This window comes from Cetorhinus maximus, chromosome 24 (genome assembly GCF_964194155.1).
Source record: "Cetorhinus maximus chromosome 24, sCetMax3.hap1.1, whole genome shotgun sequence".
Classification (NCBI taxonomy): domain Eukaryota; kingdom Metazoa; phylum Chordata; class Chondrichthyes; order Lamniformes; family Cetorhinidae; genus Cetorhinus; species Cetorhinus maximus.
In genome coordinates this window covers 39,247,950-39,266,436 of record NC_135902.1, presented here as the reverse complement: position 1 = coordinate 39,266,436, position 18,487 = coordinate 39,247,950, and the positions used below count along the sequence as shown (strand labels likewise).

Genomic DNA, 18,487 nt, shown 5'->3' with positions numbered 1-18,487 from the left:
CTGACATATAAAAGGTGTGTGTGATATAAAATATGTATCATTTTGATCTCAAAGATCCCTTCACTCTTTAAAGTCCTTTAACATGTTGTCATCTCACAAATCCCTGCCCATCTTTACCAGATCTTCACATGTGATTCCCTCCAATCAGGTTTCTGCCCCTGCCAGAATTGAAACAGCTTTTAAAGTCACAAACGATATCCTTTGTGACTGTGACAAAGTTAAACCATCCCACCTCATCCTTCTCAACTTGCCTGAGAGCCTTTGACAGAGTTCACCATGCCATCTTCCTCCAAGGCCTCTTCACTGTCAGTTGGATGGAACTGCACTCCCAGTTCCATTCTTATCTATCTAATGATAGCGAATTAACTGCTGTTGCTTTTCTTCCTGCTCCTGTGCCACTATCTCTAGCAACCTGCTAGGATCTATGGTTAGCCCCCTCCTAGTTCTCATCTATGTGCTGCCTCTCGGTGACATCATCCAGAAGCAGAAAGTCAGTTTCCACATTAGGCTGACAACACCCAGTTGTACTTCACCACTATCTCTCTCAATCACTCCAGTTTCTAAATTGTCATACTGCTGGTCAAACATCCAGTTCTGGAGAAAAGAAACTTCTTCCAACAAAATATTGGGAATATTTAAGCCAATGTCTTCGGTCCCTGCCACAAACTCCATTTCATAGCCACTAACTCCACAGGGGAGATTTTAACTCACTCAAAATCCGTCCACTTTTATAGACATAAAATTGGGCCCATCTCTCTGCAAGGCTCCTCCAATCCTGTTATAGGCCATGCCCGATTTTTAACATTTGCTGTTGTACTTTAATTTCCTTCATCTCTTTCCCTGCTCTTTTCAACCTAGTACTGTCATACTCACCTTAGCTTTTTCTCATTCTTGGGATGTGGGTGTCGCTGACAAATCCAGCATTTATTGACCATCCCTAATTGCCTTTGAGAAGGTGGAAGTGAGCTGCCTTCCTGAACCACTGCAGTCAAATGAGGGTACACCTACAGTGCTGATATGGAGAGAGATCCTGGATTTTGGTCCAGTGACAATGAAGGACAATGATATAGTTCCAAGTCAGGATGGTGATTGATTTCAAGGGGAAAATGCAGGTGGTGGTATTCCTATGTGACTACCGCCCTTGTACTTCCAGGTGGTAGAGGTCACAGATTTAGGTGCTGTCAAATGAGCTTTGGCGAGTTGCTACAATGTATCTTGTAGATGATTCAAATTGCTGCCACTGTGCAAGGAGGGAATGAACCCTTAAACTGGTGGATGGGGTGCCAATCAAGTGGCCTGTTTTGACTTAGACTGTCAAACTTCCTGAGTGTTGTTGGGTTTGCACACATCCAGGCAAGTGGGGAGCATTCCATCCTACTCCCTACTTATGCCTTGTAGATGGTGGGCAGACTTTACGGAGTCAAGAGGTGAGTCACTCTCTGCAGAATTCCCAGCCTCTGACCTGCTCTTGTAGCCACGGTTTTTTTATGGCTCCTCCAGTTAAATTTCAGGTCAATGGTAACACCAAGGATATTGTTGGTGGTGGATTCAATAATGATATTGTCATTGAACGTCAAGGGGGTAGGCTAAATTTTCTCTTGTTGGAGATAGTCATTCATTGCCTGACACTTGTGTGGCATGAATGTCATTTGTCACTTATCAGCCTAAGCCTGAATGTTGTCCTGGTCTTGCTGCATGTCAGCACGGACTTCTTCTGTATCTGAAGACTTGCAAATAGCATTCAACACTGCAATCATCAGCAAACATCCCTACTTCTGATTTTATGATAGAGGGAAGGTCATTAATGGAGCAAAAACAAAAATACCTGGAAAAACTCAGCAGGTCTGGCAGCATCTGCGAAGAGGAACACAGTTAACATTTCGAGACCGTATGACTCTTCAACAGAACTAAGTAAAAATAGAAAAGAGATTAAATATAAGCTGGTTTAAGGGGGGGGGGATGTGGGACAGGTAGAGCTGGATAAAGGGCCAGTGATAGGTGGAGATAACCAAAAGATGTCATTGACAAAAGGACAAAGAGGTGTTGAAGGTGGTGATATTATCTGAGGAATGTGCTAATTAAGGGTAGAAAGCAGGACAAACAAGTTACAGATAGCCCTAGTGGGGGTGGGGTGGGGTGAAGAAATGTAAAAAGGCTAAAAGGTAGAAATAAAACAATGGATGGAAATACATTTAAAAATAATGGAAATAGGTGGGAAAAGAAAAATCTTTATAAATTATTGGAAAAAAAAGGGGGGGTGAATCGGAAAGGGAGTGGGGATGGAGGAGAGAGTTCATGATCTAAAATTGTTTAACTCAATATTCAGACCAGAAGGCTGTAAAGTGCCTAGTCGGAAGATGAGGTGCTGTTCCTCCAGTTTGCGTTGAGCTTCACTGGAACAATGCAGCAGGCCAAGGACAGACATGTGGGCATGAGAGCAGGGTGGAGTGTTGAAATGGCAAGCAACAGGGAGGTCTGGGTCATGCTTGCGGACAGATCGAAGGTGTTCTGCAAAGCGGTCACCCAGTCTGCGTTTGGTCTCTCCAATGTAGAGGAAACCGCATTGGGAGCAACAAATGCAGTAGACTAAATTGAGGGAAGTGCAAGTGAAATGCTGCTTCACTTGAAAGGAGTGTTTGGGCCCTTGGACGGTAAGGAGAGGGGAAGTGAAGGGGCAGGTGTCACACCTTCTGCGGTTGCATGGGAAGGTGCCGTGGGAGGGGGTTGAGATGTAGGGGGTGATGGAGGAGTGGACCAGGGTGTCCCGGAGGGAACGATCCCTGCGGAATGCCGCCGGGGGGTGGTGAAGGGAAGATGTGTTTGGTGGTGGCATCATGCTGGAGTTGGCGGAAATGGCGGAGGATGATCCTTTGAATGCGGAGGCTGGTGGGGTGACAAGTGAGGACAAGGGGGACCCCATCATGTTTCTGGGAGGGAGAGGAAGGTGTGTTTCCTCTATATTGGAGAGACCAAACGCAGACTGGGTGACCGCTTTGCAGAACACCTTCGGTCTGTCCGCAAGCATGACTCAGACCTCCCTGTCGCTTGCCATTTCAACACTCCACCCTGCTCTCATGCCCACATGTCCGTCCATGGCCTGCTGCATTGTTCCAGTGAAGCTCAACACAAACTGGAGGAACAGCACCTCATCTTCCGACTAGGCACTTTACAGCCTTCCGGTCTGAATATTGAGTTCAACAATTTTAGATCATGAACTCTCTCCTCCATCCCCACCCCCTTTCCGAATCACCCCCCCGCTATTTTTTCCCAATAATTTATAAAGATTTTTCTTTTCCCACCTATTTCCATTATTTTTAAATGTATTTCCATCCATTGTTTTATCTCTACATTTTAGCCTTTTTCGATTCCTTTACCTCACCCCACCCCCACTAGGGCTATCTGTACCTTGCTTGTCCTGCTTTCTACCCTTAATTAGCACATTCCTCAGATAATATCACCACCTTCAACATCTCTTTGTCCTTTTGTCTATGACATCTTTTGGTTATCTCCACCTATCACTGGCCCTCTATCCAGCTCTACCTGTCCCACTCCGCCTTAAACCAGCTTATATTTCACCTCTTTTCTATTTTTATTTAGTTCTTTTGAAGTCATACGGACTCCAAACGTTAACTGTGTTCCTCTTCGCAGATGCTGCCATACCTGCTGAGTTTTTCCAGGTATTTTTGTTTTTGTTTTGAATTTCCAGCATCCAGAGTTTTTTGCTTTTATCATTAATGGAGCAGCTGAAAATGGTTGGGCCTAGGACGCTACCCTGAGGAACTCATACAGCAGTACCACGAGGTGGAGATGATTGGCCTCCAAAATGCACAAATAACTTCTTTGTGCTAGGCATGAGTCAAACCAGTGAAGAGTTTGCCCCTAATTCCCATTGAATTCAAGTAAGCTAAGGCTCCTTAATGCCACACTTGGTCAAATGCTGCCTTGATGTCCTCCCCTTTAAGAGGTACAGGCTAGCTTTAAGCAGTGCAGACTAGCTTTAATTGGTGCTGGTATGATATTGGCCACCAGCTCAGGTGTCCAGGCAATCAACAAAGTGGTTTGTGTTGGCTGGGCACTGAAATCATTTAAAACAGTAGGCAGCATGAAGTTGATGTGCTGCCTGCATTGCAGTCAGTGGACACGAGTTAATTGTGCATCATGATCCCTGCAATTAAGATTTCTAGGGCTATAAAATTTAGCCCTCTACATGCTCTGGTATCATACAGGGGGCGGGTTTCCTCAGAGCTTCTCATACTCCACCTCTGTAACGCTTTACATGTGAAATCCTTGGAACTGGAGAAAAAAAACTTGCTAATAAGAATGGTCGCTCCTACCAAGAGCTTAGTAAATGGTTACTTATAAACCACTTTAACCTCTGTTTAACAGCTTCTGATGTCAGCAGATCACTCAACTGAATTATAGCCTTGTAATTTGTCTTGAACTTCACTACTGATTATCCAGATTCTTTGAAAGATAAACTATTTTTCATGGAAATAAAATCTTCATCCAATTTAAAAGGCCTCATTAGAATTTTACGCCTCATGGCTAATTGTGTGCTTAGTTAACAAATCTCAGCCAGGGCATCAGTAGTGGCACAAGTGGCCACAGCCTCTTAGATAGGGAAAAGTTAGTTTGGATTCCTGCTACTTGTCCATTATACTGTATGTGTGCAGACAATAAGCGGAATCGTCCCAGATTTACACCAAGTGCAGTAGCGGCTGGGTAAAATGACATTTTACCCGCCAGCAGCTATAGCGGCTTCTCACGCTGTGCCCGAAGTAAGATAGGCAAATAAACCTCGAAGTCCCGAGCGATGTGCAGCTCGCCAAGTGCCCGTCAACAAATTGCTATGTAATATTGTTTAAACATGTGATAAGTTTTAAATTACTTTATTTAGAGATTTTAAACTAATGTTTAAATGTAAATTAGATTTAGCAGAGCTACAAACAAAAGAAATGGTATTGGAAATTCGCATGAAAGTCAGTGTAAAAAATTTCTCCATTTATAGTAATATAAAATACAGCTGATGTTGGAAATCTGAAATAACAACAGAAAATGCTGGAAAAACTCAGCAGGTTTAACAGCCTCTCTGGCAAGAGAAACAGAATTAAAGTTTCAAGTCCATATGACACTGAAGACATCATATGGGTTTGAAATGTTAACTCTTTTTTTCTCTCCTGAGGTATAGGGGGAGATGGTGGCATAGTGGTATTATCACTGGATGAGTATTCCAGAGACCCAGGATAATGCTCTGGGGACCCAGGTTCAAATCCCACCATGGCAGATGGTGAAATTTTGAAATCTGATGACAACTATTGCCGATTGCTGTAAAAACCTTACCTGGTCTGGCCTACACGTGACTCCAGACCCACATCAATGTTGGTTCTTGAATGCCCTCTGAACAAGGGCAATTGGGGATGGGCAACAAATGCTGGCCTAGCCAGCAATGCCCCACATTCCATGAATGAATAAAAACAAAATCTATTGGCCTCGTTTTGAATATACTCAATGTCTGAGCAGCCAAAGCTCTCTACGTTAGAGAATTCAAAAGAGTTACAACCCTTTGAGTTAAGAAATTTCTCTTCACCTCAGTCCTAAATGGCCAACCACTTATTCTGGGATTGTGGCTCTAAATTCTAAATTCCTAAGCCATTTTATTTGCATTTATTCTGTCTAGCCCCTTGCCAACCCTCTCATTCTTCTTTAGTCTACTCAATCTCTCCTCACAGGCAACCCCCTCATATCAGGAACCAGCCTAGTGAACTGTTTGTTGCACTCCCTCTAGGGAAACCATGTTTTCCCTTAGGTAAGGAAACTAAAACTGCTCAGAATACTCCAGGTGTGGCTTCATAAATCCTGTATAACTGTAGCAATTCTACTGTTATATTCCAATCCCTTTATGACAAAACTCATTTGCCTTTCTATTTGCTTGCTTTGCTTGCCTGTTAGGTTGATGTGACTCATGTTCAAGGATACCCAGGATCCTCTGAATGCAAACACTTCCCAGTCTCTCACATCAAAAAAATGTTCTTTTTTACTTTTCCTATAAAGTGGATAACTTCTCACTTCACCATATTGTATTCCATCTGCCATGTTCTTGCCCACTCACCCAACGCATCTATATGCCTCTGCAGCCTCTTTCTATTCTCATTGTTTGCTTTCCCACCTAACTTTATTTCATTAGCAAATGTGGATGTATCATGCTTAGTTGAGTGCCCAAGCACTTCTCAGCTGAGACTGTCTTCAACTTGAATGTCCTCAGCTCCATTCTGTCCGATTCAGCCTTGGTGCTACCTCAGTCCAGACTGAAGTTGGAAAAAGTCATTCAAAAGCTGAAAAACAAGGTCGCTGAAGCTGATTGAATCCTTAGTGAAATTCTGAAAAAACACAGCAGAGATACACTCCTGGCATGGCTGCAAACCCTCATAACCCTCATCTAGGAACAGGAATGCATGGGGGGATCTTGGGGACCCTGTGATCGTGACTGCATTCAAGAAGGGAGGCAAATCCGATTGCGGTAACTACAGAGGAGTCTCCCTGCTGTCTGCCACAAGGAAGATCATTACAAGGATCCTCCTCAGTCGCCTTCTCCTAGGGGCTGAAAAGCTCCTTCCAGAATCGGAGTACAGTTTTCACCCATTGAGAGGCACCATAGACACGATATTCACCGCATGACAAATCCAAAATAAATGCAAGGAACCGCACTAATTACTGTACCTAGCCTTTTTTGATCTCTCAAAAGCCTTTGACTCTGTTAACTGCAAAGGCTTGTGGAGTATCCTCCTCAAATTTGGCTGCCCTCATAAATGTGTCACCTACTCCATGAAGACATGCAAGATGTAATCCTCATCAATGGAACCACCACAGACTCTATCTTAGTGAAAACTGGTGTCAAATAAGGCCATGTCATCACACCAACCTGCTTCTCCATTTTCCTTGCTACAATACTGCACCTTGCCTCCAGCAAAGCACCCATAGGCATGTAATAATCTTCAGGATTGAAGGGAAACTGTTCAATTTACGCTTCCTTCAATCCAAAACCAAAATCACTCCAACCTCAGTCATTGAGCTTCAGTATGCAGATGATGCTTGTGTGTGCGTTCACTAAGAAACTAAGCTGTGCATGGCTCCTCCTCCCCTGAAGCATGAGAAAATGGGCGTTTTACTAAATATCCAGAAAACTAAGATCCTCTTCCATCCAGCTCCCACAGCACAACACCTTTCCATATCAATTAAGATCAACAATGACAAAATGTGGACCATTTTCCATATCTTGGGAACCTCCTCTTGACAAAGGCCGACACAGACAACAAAATTCTTCATGTGCCAGATCAGTCTTCAGCCGATTGAAGAAAGGAATATTTGAGGACCAGGATCTCAAACTCGAGACTAAAGTTTACCGGGCAGTAGTGATCCCTGCGCTTCAGAGATTTGGATGACTTCAGCAGGCACCTTAAAGCACTGGAGAAGTACCCCCAGTGGTGCCTTCACAAGATCCTCCAAATCTGATGGCAAGAAAGGCAGTCCAACAGCAGCGTCCTCTCCCAAGGCAACATGCCCAGCATCGAGGTGCTAATCACTCAAAACTAGCTCAACCAGCAGGCCATGTTCATATGCCTGACACCAGACTCCCAAATTAACTGTTTTACTCAGAACTCGGTCGCAGCAGGAGACTCCCAGGAGGACAGCAGAAGTGTTTTAGGGATGTCCTTAGAACATTGCTGAAGAGATCACACATTGAACTTAACAGCCTCTCAGAACCCATTGAAACTGAGTGGAAGCAAGTCATCCTCCAACCCGCAAGACTGCCTATGAAGAAGAAAATTACATTCAGTTCCCTTATCTAAGCCATTAATATAGATTGAGGCCCAAATACTGATCCTTGCAGTACCCTCCTAGTTGCAGCCCGCCAATCCAAAAGTGTCCCATTTATCCCTATATTCTGTATTCTGTCCATTAACCACTCCTCAATACATGTTAATATATTACCCCCCAAATCCCATGGTTGATCTAATTTTGTGTAATAACGTCTTGTTTGGCACCTTATCAAATGTGTATTGAAGTTCAAGTACTATACTATATCCACTGGTTCCCACTTATTCATCTTACTGGTTACACATTCAAGAAATTCTAACAGCCTTGTTAAATAAGAGTTCCTTTTCATAAATCCGAGTTGAATCTGCTTAATCATAACATGATTTTCATTGATGTCACCATGTTTTCATTTTAAGACAATAGTGATACCAGGTATAAGCCAATAATTTCTGCCAGGTGTACTTGAAGGTAAAGGCAGGCTGAAAAGAGAGCTCCCTCGAATAAAAAAGCTTTCCTGACCCTCAGCTCTTGCTAATATTATTTGTGTGGCAGGCTGGGATGGAACTTAATGTACACATGGGACCCATTAGCATGCTGAAAGCAGTGCTTTGGACAGATCAGGGGTACCTTACACTATAGCCCGATCAGAGTCTCCACAATTTTGCAATACATAGAGGCCTATAAAATAATAGAGAAGGTTGACTAGCAAACAAAGCTGGAGGCATACACTTATCAAGAGTTGCAGCCAGAAAGACTGATGCGCAAAGTGCTTATCTGGTAAAGATTCTGCTATTCCCATTTACAACTCCGCTAGCTCCATCTTTCATTCTTTACTTTTCCCATTGCCATCTCCTTTTTTTCCTTTTGCACCATCATCCCTTTGCCATTTAACCACTCCTGCATATCATCCCATAAGAGACCTTCTCTTTTGTTCTCTCCTCAGATTTCCCCCTTTTTCTGCTGTGCGCTTGTTTAAATCTGTTCCATTTTTAAACTTCTTCCTATTCTGATGAGCTGCTATCTACCTGAAAAGTTAAAAACAAAATACTGTAGATGCTGGAAATCTGAAATAAAAGCAGAAACATAGGAACATATAAATTAAGCACAGGAATAGGCCATTCGGCCCCTTGAGCCTGCTCTGCCATTCAATAAGATCATGGCTGATTTGATTTTGGCCTCAACTCCGCTTTCCTTCCTACCCCCTATGCCCTTTGACTCCCTTGTCAATCAAGAATCTATCGAATTGAGCCTTAAAAATATTCAATGACCCTGCCTCCCCCTCTCTCCAGGGAAGAGAGTTCCACAGGCTCAAGAACTTGAGAAATGTTCAAGTTTCTCCTCACCTCTGTCCAGAATGGAAGACCCCTTATTTTTAAACTTTGTCCTGTAGTTCTAGACCCTCGCACATGGGGAAACATCCTTTCAGCATCCACCCTGCCAAGTCCCCTCTGGATCTCATGTTTGAATGAGTCTGTGTCTCACTCTTTTAAACTCCAATGGACACACCCAACTGTCCAAATTTTTCTCATGGGATAAGCCCCTCATTTCAGGAATCAGTCGAGTGAACCTTCTCTGAACTGCTTCTGATGCATTTATGTCCTTTCTTAAATAAGGTGTCCAAAACTGTACCTTATAGAACAGTAGCAAAACAACCCTACTTTTATATGCCCTTCCCCTTGCAATAAACGACAACATTCCATTTGCCTTCCTAATCACTTGCTGTGATTGCATACTTACTTATTATGATTCATGTACCAGGACATCCAGATCCCTCTGTACCTGAGTTCTGCAGTCTCTCCCTATTTAAATAATAGGCTGTTTTTTACATTCTCCCTGCCAAAGAGGACAAGTTCACATTTTCCCACATTATACTCCAGCTGTCAAATTTTGCCCACTCACTTAACCTAACCATATCCTTTGCAGACTCATGTCCTCTTCACAACTTACTTTCCTAGCCGTCCTAGTGTCATCAGCAAATTTAGCAGCCATACATGTGATCCCATAATCCAAGTCATTAATATAGATTGCAAATAGTCCCAGCACTGATCCCTGTGGCATGACACTCATTACATCTTGCCAACCCAAAAATGACCCATTATACCTGCTCTCTGTTTCCTGTTAGCTAACCAATCCTCTATCCATGCTAATATATTATCCACTACATCATGAGCTCATATTTTGTGTAGTGTCGCGGAAAAACGGAGTGAACACTCAGAACCCGGAGGTTTGTCTAGGAAGTCTTTATTAAAGTCGTGATATCACGGAGCGCCTAGTCGCATACAACGGAGCGAACCAGTCTCTCCGTGATATCACGACTTTAATAAAGACTTCCTAGACAAACCTCCGGGTTCTGAGTGTTCACTCCGTTTTTCCGCGACAGATGGCGACGAAGGTGGGATCCGACTGAAATCCAGTGGCCTCTTAAGTTGGAGAGGTAATTGAAAACCTGGACCGTCGGATCTTTGAAAAAGAACCCTCGCGGAGAAAGGGAGAGACTCTCCTAAATTGGTGAGAATACAAACTGCATCCTAGCTGAAAGGGGGAGTGCTTGAAAAAGGGTGGCTACCGACCGAAAAGATTTGAAAGACCCAAGGATTTGGAGGAATTGTTGAGGAATTCTTAAACACCGGTGAGCGCATAGGTAGGCAAAATGCGCTGCGCTGTTTAATTGTGTTTCCTTTCCAGATAAAATGGGAAATCGTGGCAGCAGAGAGGCATCTGCCGTATCCCCGGCTTCACGGGAATTCAAAAACAGACCGAAGCCAGAACCCAAATCAGGAACTTTGAAGATGGGCAAGAGAACAGAAAAACGTATGAAAATGGTAACCAGGGCTCGGCAGAAGGTAGGAGATCCGCTGGCCCCCCCGGGGTCGCCAGCCGACGTTGTTATAACAGAAACGGGAGATGACAGGTATGCGGTGCCTTTTAGTAGTGACTTATATGGCTGGACACAAGGGGAATGGCCGTATGGCGGCAGTTTTAAAATACCCCTCATCCAGACCTGGTGGGATGGAGTTGCGAATGGGGCCGGAGATCCTACTTGGGATTTTAATTATATGCTGGGTTGTTTTGAAAAATGGATGGAAGTAGCAAAGTGGCATCAGCCCCCCAAACAAAAGAGTAAACAGGAGGGTTTGGCTTCTGATAATGAGACCCAGACCAACCGAGGGGGTACCCCTGATACCACCCTAAAGGAGAAAACTCCCGCTCCAGAGCCTGAAAACCCCTCTGCCCCTCCGCCTTATCCCACTAACTGCGGACTACTGGGGCCTTATCCCCAGTTCCCTAGACTCATGTCGCCCATTTCTGACAGCCCTTGTCAGCCTCCTCTCCCTGATACCCTGACAGAAGAACTAATAGAGATGGTAGCAGCTTGGAGACAGTGTAATAAAGTAGCGAGACCGGGTGCAGAAGCTGGAGCAGAGACAGAAGCAGGTCCGGGACTATCAAATCCCGTCCCAACTGACGACCAGCATAAACACCCTTCCCGATTCTGGGGGTCGGAATCTGATACTGAATGTAAGAAAGCGACTCGGCTAAATGGAGCCATCACGCGAAGCCTCTCTAGACAGATAGCAGCTGACTCTGCCTCTCATGCATTTCAGGCCCCTAAAATAATGATTGGAGACATGGCCGTACTTAAACCTTGGACCCCAGCTGAGGCTCACGCCATGGTAGCCAAGGCTCCTCAATTGGTTGGAGCAAATGTGTGCAATTTATCAACCCCTTCCAGGCGACTTACAAGCCTTGTTAAAGTTTGCTTATGGCAGCTCCTGGGCCACACTGAGGGATACCATTCCGGTGCCACCTGAGAAAATGGGGATTGGCGGTCCGATGATGATCAAGCTGACACGGGAAATGAAAGTTTAGAGCATTGGTTATGAGGGAGGGGACGTATTGCAATTATGGGGGCAGCACAGAGACATGGGGACCTGGGGGAAGTAACTCAGTGTTTGCAGAAGAAAGATGAGGGCACCCCTGATTTTATTGCCAGATTCCGTAATACCTGGGAAGAGTATGCAGGTGTTCCCTTGGAGGGCAACGGGCCCTTGGCTATTCAGACGCTGCTGAACTGTATGCTGCCCTAACAAGCCCAGGCCTTTAAGATGCGAAATCTAAATTGGCAAACTATGCGCTGGTCCCAAATTACCACTACTTTGGTCAATATGGACTGTGAGGGACTGTTTGATAGCCCCCGGGAGGGCCCCAAACAACAAAAGACCCAATTCTATTGTCAGGAGCAGGGCAGATGTAAGGGACAGGCTAGGGGTCTGAGACAGGACAAATCCCAAGACATTTGCCGTAAATGCGGGAAGAAAGGGCACTGGGCCAGGGACTGCCCATCTACTCCCCCCAAGGAGCATGCTATGCCACACAGGCAGCCGATGACTGCGGTTCCCTCTTTTACTTATAACCCTTTCCCACAAAATTAGCGGGGCCCAGGGGAGGTTATGGTACAGGGAGCGGTTATATCACTTTCCCAAGACTCGGAAGCACAACCTATGGTAACCCTTAGAATAGGAGATACTCATTTACGAGCCTTGCTGGACACTGGCGCTACCCTGTCCTCTGTACCCCCCTCCCTGGGATTGCCCCTTAGTCAGAACAGGGTAGTGACTGTGGGAGTGTCTGGGGTTCCTTTATCAGAGCCCCTATCGAAACGGGTTGTTTTATCATTAAAAGACAACCGTGTAGAGGAGTCACTGATAGTATCAGCAACCACTCCCTTACCCCTGCTAGGACGCCAGACCCTGTGCAAATTAGGAGCCACTATCTACTGTACCCCTCAGGGCATGTATATGGAGGTACCCTCGCCCCAGACCCATCAGTTAATGTCCCTACTCCTTACCCCCGAAGCTGATCCCGAACCGACCTTATACTGCTGGCAACTTGAGGGTAACCCTTATGCAGCAAAGATGGGCCGCTTGTGGCAGGAAATTGACAAGCTGCCGTTTTTAACTCCTGTTAGGACTCTGAAACCACCTCTGTTACAGGTGGTGCAGTATTACTCTCGCTTACACTGTACTGCGTGGATTACAATGAAAGATGACCCTGAGTATCGCCAAAAGGCCAATGCTCTTGCAGGACAGTTAACCTCCGTTAGCCCCGACCCCTACCTTTATTTCGGGGAAGCGGGCATAGGCGTCCCGGTGTACCTAACCACAGAGCAGCAGCCCCTGTTCCGTATGGACCTTGATTCAACGCCCCACTTGACACTCGCTATTCGGCCCCCCTTCCTGGCAAAGCACATAGGTCCCATGATTAAACGGTTACAGTCGGCCTCTACCTCTGAATGCATTGGATCTTTTGAGTGGTTTGGACCTGCTGAGGGTAGAATATACCTCCCTGGTATTTCCTGTCAGTTAATCGACCCTCTTGTTGAATTTCAGCGGCAGCAGCTCCCTGAGCAGCCCAGCCTCATTGGCCCTTCAGCCTTGGACATAATCAATAGCGATTTGTGGGCCCTGCACAATACTCATGTAGGCCGAGTGCTCACTGCCCCGGACCACCGTGTCATACTACGAAAGGATGTTGTGCTGCCCTGCATTCGACAGTACCGACTGACCCCTGAAGCTGAGGCAGGCATCGCATCAGTCATAGACTCCCTGCTCCAACAAGGGGTTCTCAAGCCTACTGTCAGCACCTGTAACACACCAATACTGCCTATACCTAAAGTTGGACGGCCAGATGAATGGTGTTTTGTGCAGGACTTGCGAGCTGTAAATAACATCGTGATTCCCATAGCCCCGGTGGTGCCCGATGTAAATGTCATTCTATCCTCTATCCCGTCTGAAGCTGCGGTTTACACTGTAGTTGACTTGTGTTCTGCATTCTTTTCCATCCCTCTCCACCCTGATAGCCAGTATTTGTTTGCTTTTACATATAAAGGATGACAATATACCTGGACACGGCTTCCCCAAGGGTATACAGAGAGCCCCGCTGTGTATGCAGCTGCTGTGAAATGTGATTTGGAAGAATGCTGTCTGAATGGAAACTCTACTCTGATACAATATGATGATGACCTTTTAGTGGCCTTACCTACCCTGGAAGACTGTAGAGGACTCAGTGACTTTGCTCCAATTCTTAGCTACAAGAGGCCACAGGGTATCGAGGTCTAAACTACAGTTCTGCCAGTCACAAGTCCAGTACCTGGGATTCACCTTGAAGGCTGGAACTCGGCAAATAGGACCTGAGCGAGTACAGGCTATCCTACGAATACTCCCTCCTAAGACTAAAAAGGAAGTCCCTTCTTTTCTGGGCATGGTTGGCTATTGTCGACAATGGATACCCAATTATCGCCTGTATGATGCTGTCCTCTGTGCTGCTACTCTGAAAGAAGCACCCGCACTCGTTCAATGAACTCCAGAACAGGAGTCAGCATTCCGAGCCCTCAAGACAGCTGTAACAACAGCCCCGGCTTTGGGGCTACTAACTATGCGCGCCCTTTTCAGTTGCACGTCTGTGAGAAGGAAGGAATCGCCATGGGAGTGCTTACATAGGACCATGGAGGAGGAAGGAGGTCAGTTGCTTACTACTCTACGGCTCTCCCTGCTGTAGTACTGGGAATGCCTGCCTGCCTCCGTGCCATCGCAGCCACCGCTGCCATGGTCGAAAAGTCCTCGACCACCCTTGTCAGGTGCGAGTACCCCATGCTGTCATGTTACTTTTAAATTCCGCCGCTACACAACATTTTACTGCCTCACGACGTACAGGATACGAAGTAATTTTGCTATCACACCCCAATTACACCTACTGCCGATCACCTGCAATTAATCCTGCCACCTTTGTGCCGGAGCCCTCAACTGATGTGGAGCATGACTGCCTCACAATGGTTGAACGAACTACCTCCCCCAGGGAGGATCTGCGGATAGACCCCCTGCTCGATCTGGATGTTATCTTTTACACCGATGGCTCTTCTCATCGACCAAGAGACTATTTACTCCTCGCTGGTTATGCCATCGTGGACCCACACCGCACTGTGGAAGCCTATGCATTGCCCACTGGCACTTCAGCGCAGGCAGCGGAACTTTTTGCCCTCACCCGAGCCTGCATCCTGGCCGGTGATCAGGCAGCCAATATTTACACCGATTCCCGCTATGCCTTTGGTGTTGTGCATGATTTCGGACAGATATAGAAAAATCGGGGTTTTATTACATCAGCGGGAAAGTCCATCAAGCATTCCCAACTTGTATTAAACCTCCTCGAAGCAATTCAGTTGCCCAAGCGCCTGGCAATTATTAAATGTGAAGCACACACTAATTTAACTGATGATGTCTCCAAAGGAAATGCCCGCGCTGACCAGGCAGCCAAAGGAGTAGCTGCCGCACAAGTACCTCTCCTGCAAGCTCTCCGCGTCTCCAGCCACCCTCCCATCCCTGTTTTAGAGTCTTCTGAACTACAGACAGCACAACAAAACTCTACTCAACAGGAAAAGTGGACATGGGAACGGGCACAATGCAGTCCTAAGGAAGGAGTTTGGTTTCATCCAGATGGGCGGGTGGTATGTCCCCGAAGTCTGTTTTTGCCCCTGTGTCGCCTAGTGCATGCACAGGTACACATGGGCAAAGGAGGGATGCAACATGCGATTAACCAACAATGGTTTGCGCCAGGCATAACCCCAACCATACAAAAAATCACTCGCTCTTTGTTCAATTTGCCAGCAGAATAACAAAGGGCCAGCAGCCAAATCTGATCACCTCCCGATGCCCAAGATACCCTTCGAAAATTTACAGATTGATTTTGTACATATGCCCTCGGCCTTGGGATATAAGTATATGTTAGTGATAGTAGACATGTTCACCCGATGGGTAGAAGCTTACCCCACACGAAAAGATGATGCTCAAACGGTAGTGAAAATATTGTGGAAAGAAATAATACCTAGATACAGAATACCTATGGGAATAAATAGTGACCGAGGGACTCACTTTACCGGAAAGATAGTAAAAGACTTAGTGCAGGTTATGGGATTTCAGTGGAGATTGCATATTCCCTACCAGCCACAGTCCTCAGGGATGGTAGAAAGGGTAAATGGGGAATTAAAAAACGCCCTGTCTAAAGTTTGACAGGATAATAAACTCCCGCGGCCAGAAGCACTCTCAGTGGTGCTTTATGCTATGCGAAATAGAAAAAATAGAGCCCCTGGAATAACACCCCATAAAGCTCTAATGGGACGTCCTATGACTACCGGAGCCCAGCCCCCTGTATGTGCCGAAAAATTAGCCTTAGTATGGAACGATGAACAGACTTTGGCTTACGCCCAAGCACTATGCAAAACTGCAGCTGAATTGCATGAGAGGGTAAGGTAGGCTCAGGTGACCGCAGAAGATAGTCCTATACACGACTTCCAGCCAGGTGATCAAGTGTATGTAAAAAATCTAAATAAAGACTCTCTTTCTCCTAGGTGGAAAGGACCCTACCTCGTGTTGCTAACAGCTCGGACAGCTTTGAAGGTTGAAGGGAAGGAAGACTGGATCCACGTCACCCACTGTAAAAAAACATTGTCTGGCGACAGTATAGCAACTGTTACTAAGTGATTTAACTTGCATTATGTATAGGATATTGTTCTTTGTTATATTCCGTGGAGTATGCCCAAGGGACCCTCACCCAAACACCTTTTTGTCTCTATGCCGCACCTATGCTAGAGAGGTAGGACAGGGTGCCTGTTGGATATGCGCCCAGACTCCCCAACATGGGGGAGAGATGGGTAATTGGCGTGCTGTTCCTCTAAATGACACTGAGTATGCTGACGTTCGAACTTTTGATATTGTAACACCGCAGCACAATGTGTTTAGGGGTTGGTTCCGTCGCTCTCCACCTGCCAATGGGTGGAACTATACAGAACATGGATTAGAATTAGATCTCCACTAGAGCCAGTAAATGCCACCTGTTGGTGTTCCAACCTCAGCACTTATGATCTGGGACGAAGCTCCTGTCATACTACAGTATCATACATCTTTGGCCTATCTGTCCGAAAGCCCGCCGGTGCTGAACATCCACCAGACCCTCTTAATGGTACATAATGGGTTTGTGGAGATAAAGCTTACCCTTGGTTGCCTGGGATGCCTCAGCTGTCCTTTTTCTCTAACATGTCTGTAGGAAATTTGGAAAAGAACAAAACCACTCCCACCTGGAGTGGTTGTTGCTACCTAGCGTACTTAAATCCCTATCTTCGCCATATAGGTAAATCAGATATGCACCCACATCGGCGCCTACATTGCTGTGGCATCTCGGAATCTGAACGATTCTGGATGATTGCTTTGCCCCCTTATGGATCGGCTCGTAATTCACGTGAAATTATCAACCTGGCAGCTGCGCTTGAAAAAGTCGCTAATTCAACGGCTGATGCTCTGATTAAAACACAGAAGCAGATCTCAGCCAGCACCACTGAAATGATAGCATTACGCCTAACCGTATTACAAAACAGGATGGCCCTTGACTTCCTTCTAGCTGAAAAAGGTGGCACTTGTGCTATGATAGGCTCAGAGTGCTGCACTTATGTCCCCGATGTCTCTGAAAATATTACTGACTTGGGAAAGCATGTCATGGACAAGGTACAAGAAATAAAGAAGGCTGGGGAAAAGTTCGAGCGATTTTTATAAAAAAGATTCTCAGTGGTCCACAATACTAGGTTGGTTATCCGGTTGGGGAAGTTGGTTGCTATCATTTTTAATTGGGATAGTCGTAGCATGTATCATAGGGTGCTGTGCGTGTGTTACTTTACGGATTTGCTGCTCCCAGATTATCAATAGTGTCTCCACTGGATCAGGGGGTGCCCCAATCATTCCCCAAATGATGCGCACTGGCCCCAGCGAAGCCCACTGGTGGGGAGAGAAAGTTTACCCCGCCAGGGACCGGCCTTTTCCTCATGGTAATGAACCCCTGTATGATGATGAAGATATTATTCCTCACTGGTGTTAATCTAAAAGAAAAGATTAACAAGGAGGGACTGTGGAGGAATAAAATACGTGTGTAATTGTGTATGAAATAAAATACACGTATAATTGTGAATGAAATAAAATACACGTACAATTGTGAATGAAATGAAGTACACGTACAATTGTGAAATAAATAAAATACACCTATATTTGTTGCCGAAATAAACTTAAAATACATGTATAATGTAATTTACTGTAGACTGTCCCCAAACAGTCACGCAGCCAGCACATAAATTAGCAAATCAAAGGGCAGTGCTACCTTCCCAGACTAAGGGGCTCCGGATGTCTGGTACGGTGGCAAAATCTAAGAGAAAAAAACTATTATGTGTGTGCATTGCCCAGGATATGTAACCAATTATCACTGTCTATTTGCTAAACCATTGACATTGTCCTGTCTATTTGCTAAACCATTGACATTGTCCTGTCTATTTGCTAAACCATTGACATTGTCCTGTCTAATCGTTAAACCATTAACACTGATCGCTATCTTTTGAAACCATTTGAAACTATTGTAATTGCCCAAGTTTCTGTCACGAACCTTTTGCTATATCTATGTGTGTAAACAGGTGTTAGGCAGAGACTGGTTCGCTCCGTTGTATGCGACTAGGCTCTCCGTGATATCACAACTTTAATAAAGACTTCCTAGATAAACCTCCGGGTTCTGAGTGTTCACTCCGTTTTTCCGCGACATGTAGTAACCATTGATGTGGCACCTTGTCAAATGGCTTCTGAAAATC

At 45.5% G+C, this 18,487-nt stretch overlaps 1 protein-coding gene across 4 annotated transcripts in view; it reads right to left on the bottom strand.

Annotated features, from left to right (window-relative positions):
- The window catches only part of arsg (arylsulfatase G), a 200,014-nt gene that overhangs the window by 54,586 nt on the left and 126,941 nt on the right, over positions 1–18,487 (bottom strand). The gene's annotated exons all lie outside the window — the stretch shown is intronic.